Source organism: Uloborus diversus, chromosome 8 (genome assembly GCF_026930045.1).
Source record: "Uloborus diversus isolate 005 chromosome 8, Udiv.v.3.1, whole genome shotgun sequence".
Classification (NCBI taxonomy): domain Eukaryota; kingdom Metazoa; phylum Arthropoda; class Arachnida; order Araneae; family Uloboridae; genus Uloborus; species Uloborus diversus.
Genome location: NC_072738.1, coordinates 140,929,667 through 140,935,343, shown reverse-complemented (window position 1 = coordinate 140,935,343; position 5,677 = coordinate 140,929,667).

The following is a 5,677-nucleotide window of genomic DNA, read 5'->3' as shown; positions in this document are numbered from 1 at the left end:
ATGTTCACTTTTCCCACTCTTTTTGTTTCCCAGCTTCTGATTGGTTATCCCCCCTCTCCCCTTCGCTGCTTCGGAGCTGACCTGTAGTTTGCTGATTGCTTGATTGTTGTCTCTTTTCGTGAATTTTTATTTGTCGTTTGACCCATTTTGTATATATACCGGTGTCCACGTAGAGAGGTTCTGTTCTCTCTTAAATTTCTTGTTCTGTGGTGAGTTTTTTTTTTTTTTTTTCAGTGATGAAGAAGCTCTATTGTAGCCTTGAAATAACTGTCTGCTGCATTTTTCTTGGGAACTTGTTCTTTACTTACGTTGAATTTTCACTTTTTTCATTTTTTAGAGCAAAGTTTATTTCATTATTTTTCAATTCAACTGAAAATTGCTCATTACCAAATGTGACTTTAACAAAATATATAAATACACTGAATCCAGGTACAGTACTATATACGCACCTGAATTCAGTGCACCAACTCCTGCTGTCCGTGATTGGAAACCAGACGTCGTGCAGCTATATAAAAAAAAAAAATTAGAAAAGTGAATGAGAAAAGACGTATTTTGTAAAATTTTAGGATTGAAAGTTTTTTTTTTTTTTTTTTTTTTTGAGCAATCACGATTGCTCATTGTTCTCATTTGATCGTCTTTGGTGTCCGTGCCTTTTTCAACCCCCACCGTCACCTGCAGGCGCGACTCGGTCCTCCGGTAGCTGCATCTGGTCTGTAGCGTCCATGTCGCACACACATGAACGCTCATACACATACGCACTCACACACATACACACATTCGCCTTTGCACACATACACACGCCAACGTGCATACACACAGGTCTACGCACACACAAAATCCTACACATACACAACTAGTACACACGTCTCCGTTCAAAAGGAGAGGTAGGCTTGGAGGGACAGGAGCCGTGTCTAGAAACAAGTGAGTAGGGTAGTAACCAATCAGTAGGGTCCTGTCGCAACTTGTGATTGCGAAAAACGTAATTTGAATTCAAAATTTCAGAATTCAAATTAATTTTCTTTTTTTTTCGTCTAATGGGGGCTGCGGTTTAGGCTATTTAGCCTTTAGCTGGCATAACGCGATCCCCCGATACGGCATCCAGTCTTTCATGTGCCACCATTAAGGCGCGGAAGTCAATGGCACGGATAACCTGGACGCCCAGTTTCCACCAGATGGAGGCACCTGGGATCTCTTTTGATGCAAAATTTACAATAGGAATTTTTAATTTTGCCGGGGGAATTCTAAGTCAAACGAATACCCAAGGGATCTTTTACATACCGCATAATCATACGACATGGTCGTTGATGAATTTCTGCATCTCGAAAATCCACCGACTGGCCACCTTAGGTCAGAACCTGCGTCCACAGGCATAGAAGGCCAGCGCCTAACCATCACGCCACCAGCCGGTGAATGAAAGGTTTAACGCGCAATAAGAGACTGTTCATAATTGTTGTCACATTTTTTACATTAATTACCCCCTTCTCACACTGTTAAAAATTTACCGGAAAATTTACGGTAATTGTTACTGGCATCCATGTCGCCAGTAACTATTACCGTAAAAATCAAATGTTACTGTAAAATTTTACGGTTTCCTCGGTAGGCCACAGCAACCAATTGGCGCTGGGATCGCTTATTTCTCCGGTATAAATTGCCATAAAAATCAGCGATGCGTTAAGTCCGCCATTTTACAGTTACAATTACCAGAAAATCTTCCTGAATTTTTAACAGTGCACAGAGTATACCTTTTCACAGGACCTCTCCACCCCCCCTCCCCTTCACATGCCACAAGGGTTCTCAACCTTTCCCTCCCCCCCCCCCTTCTTTGATCACTGGTATGAGGTTACTCCCCCTATACCAATTAACCATATATGGTCAATACAAGAAGTAAAATAAGAATTTGAAACTGAAGATGGCGAGTTTTGCCAATAGCTGAATCCTTGTTAAGTTCGAACATAAAATATAATATTGTTACACATAACTTTATTTGACGCACGATGTTTTAAATTAAGAGACCAATGAACTAAATAAAGATTAAATAAAATATACCTTCAGATCGGTCACCACAACCAGAGACAGCAGTTTAGTCTATGTTACGGACTGATCAGTCTGGAATAGTGAATTACCGAGCTGGAGGCAGATGTCATTTCATTGAAATTGAGACAACTTAATAAAAATCAATTTGAGGTAATCAAAATTATTCTCAAGTGGCCACAAAATCGAGCTTGTTACATTAAATTTAACTATTTAATTTTTTTTCTTTAAAAATTCACGCCTCCTTTGAAGTTTTTCTACGCCTCTCTAGGAAGACGCGCCTCACAGGTCGAGGAACCCCTGGTACATTACATTTCAATATTCAATGCATTAAAACTTTGTGATAATCAAGATACTATAATTTTACTAAGGAGATCATTTAATAAATTTGAAAATCTAGATCATTTTCTGAAAACCTAATTTTTAATGATATGAATTTCAAGTTACCCTCGCCCAAGAGACTACTATTTCCGCATGTTCCATTTCCTCCACCGGTTCCACTTAATCCAATGGTTACCGCTTAATACACTGACACCACACACTTCCTTCGTTGATTTCATTCCCTCCACTCCTTCCGTTTCTTCCACTAATTAAACTTGTTTCACTATTTTCACTTCCACATCTAATTGCTGTCACATTATTTATCAATGCTTTTACTCCCCCCTTTTGTCACAAAGTATCACACCTCACCATACTCTCTATTCTCCCCCCGACAAATTTCGCACTATATTTCATTTAAATTTTCAATGAATTAAAAACTTCAGGACAATCAATTTACTATCCTTTGGTCAAGGAGGAGGGCCGCGGAGAGCCAAGGTGGGCCTCTTGTCCGTCTGGTCACCTGACTCCTTCCCCTCATAAAACTTGTCAAATTTATACTTTTCCAATTCAGAGCAAAACAACTGCAAGAAACGGGTCCCTAGTTTGCGACTTCGAGGACATAGTCTCTCGTCGGCCTTGCCAAGGAGAACCAACACGTAATAAATTTTGAAATCTAGATTATTAACATGAAAAAAAGTTTGTCTTCATCGATATAAATATATAAGGTTATCCTCACCTAAGAGATTACTACTTCCACCAATTCCACTTCCTCCACGAATTCCATTTAATCCACTTCCTCCGCTGCTTCCATTTCCTCTGCTGCTTCCACCTCCTCCATTGCAACACAACAGCAGGAAGTCGCAGCATGAGTTGTTCTAGGGTGCACACAGTTGGCAGAAAGGAGCAAACGCTCGGACACACCATGGAGGCGAACAAGAAAATTAAGGTCCATTTGCTCAAAGTGGTTTTGAATGGTGTCATGTACGTCATTCTCCTAAACGATAGATAAACCTTTAACAATTCACCACAACCAACATAAATAAAGCATAAATTGAAGAGAAAATACAGCACATAGGTACTTCAAGGATACAATGGAGCTTCTTCATTAGTACAAAATGCTCAAGATAATGCAAGAAAGTCGCGGGGGAATTGAACGTAAACCACATGAACATCGGTGTACAGAGTGTTCCGTTTTAACCAGCAAGACCTTTATTTTCCCACCGTTAGTCATAGATTCATACTTCCAATGGCAAAAATGTTCAAAATCAGATGCAGAGTTAAGATATTGAAAGTTTGAAGCAAAAATAAATAAGTTAAAAAATACAAAATTTAACTTTTTATATGGGCCCTAGGTCCCATAATTAATTTATTATAGCGTCTTTAGGTTATAGCGTCAGGGAGGAAGTATCATGAGTTTCAGCAAAAAAGATACTGACTGAAGCAAACTCGTCGAAATAAATTTAGCAGGGCATTGCCGCTTCAACAAAAGAGCGACTGTCAAATTTACGCGAAAAATCAATATATTTTTCACCGCATTATAACTGCAAAACTTTAAAAATGGTTTGCTATCAGCTAATTTGCATTACTAGCTGAGCGTAATTATCCTACTCTACCCTTCTTTAAATGAACTTACCTCTTCGTTTTCTGAAGAAATTGGGGGTTGTAATGGGAAAAATCGCCTCTGATTGATGCCCTTTAGAACTAAATAAAGAAAATAGTGGAACCGGACATCATTTTTCAAGATGTTTTTATCATTATGGGGAATCCAAATGTAATCTTTCTTCGCGGAAGAAATAATTTCACAAGTCTTTCAAATTTCTCTAAGTGTAGTAACTTTGATTTTTTGTTTTCTTTTTGCTTTCGTAAATCACAACTATTTTTTGTTTCTCTATAAATTAAAAATTAATGAAAATTGCCTTTTTCCCCTTCTTGCAATAGTACAGTTTATTATTCAATTTAAAAGTCAGCAAAAAGTTCTTTGTGTGCAAAATCCTTTGTCAAAATCGCGATTTAATAATAAATTTCTAAAATTGGTTCCCATTGATTATTTTCGGGCAACGTTCCGGGATATCACGGGTTTCCACCAGCTTCTAGTAAAAACCAGTATATTCGTGAAAACGTTTCTCCCTCTAATTGTTACAGAAGTGTAGCCTCTTTACGGTTGTGAAAAACATTCTTAGCTAACAGTACGAAGATGTTCGCAGCTTCTTTAAAGGTCTTTCAGATTCGGCTCATTACAGGCCCGTCCTTATTCCACTGTAACTTAAACAAGGATGAGAAGCAATCTTTTGTTGCAGCTTTAGTAGAGATAAGACCAATACATAAGAGGAGCTTACGTATCCGACATTTTGGTTCCAAAATTGTGGGGTGGCAAAATTAGTATTTGTACAAAAGCCTCTTTGCAGAAAACCAGTGGCCAAACTATAGATGTGTTGCCTGATGGATCTTTTAATTTTTGATTCTGTAAATAAAGAAGATTTAAATAATATAAACGAAAAACAAAAAGGTGTGAAAAAATGGTCTATTACAGTAAACATTTCCCGAAACATTTTAATTGAATTTGTGAATTAAGTTATCTTTTTAGATTGACTTTAAGTGACATTTCACTCAACTTATCATCAATTGTTTTACGTCATAGCAACCAAGGAATATTACGACGTAATTATAAATACCAGAGACAGGGTTGGATTCAAAGCCGTCTTGGAACCAAAATATCGGATAAGTCGGCCTGTCTCTTTCAAGGGGGTTCTAATTAGGAGTGCAGGCGAACGAACATTTCGACAGGTGTTTGCAATTCTACCTTAGTTTTTCCGTAGTTGGTCTAGTAAAGTTCCTGGGAAACTTGGAAGATGTCCAGCGATTAGTATAAAAATATCTTCAAGATTTCCTGATTTATTCCAGAAATTTGGCTGCCCTTGATTGAGAAGGTGTCTGAGTTTTTCAGAACTATTCCATGTTAATTTCAAGAAAATTACTGATTTTTAGAGGAAACTTGCCATAGACGTTACTGGCAAAAGTTAGGAACACTAACTACATATTGTTTTCCAAAACATTTCTATTTTTATTTTAATAGTACGTATGGAGAATCAGGTATCGTGCGAGAGATAAACGCAAATTCATTTTAAAACACGAATTATAAAACAGAACTTTATTTGGTTAAACTGTTTCCTTCTTCTCTTGTGCATCAGCGTATGGATTTTTCCCTTTGTGAGCTGAATAAACACTTACGCTATTTTTCGTGTTTAGTCAGCATTTAAACCTAAAGAATGAAGTTCGTTCAGTGTCAAAATTCGGTAAATATTTCATATAGTGCAGTATTCGAAGA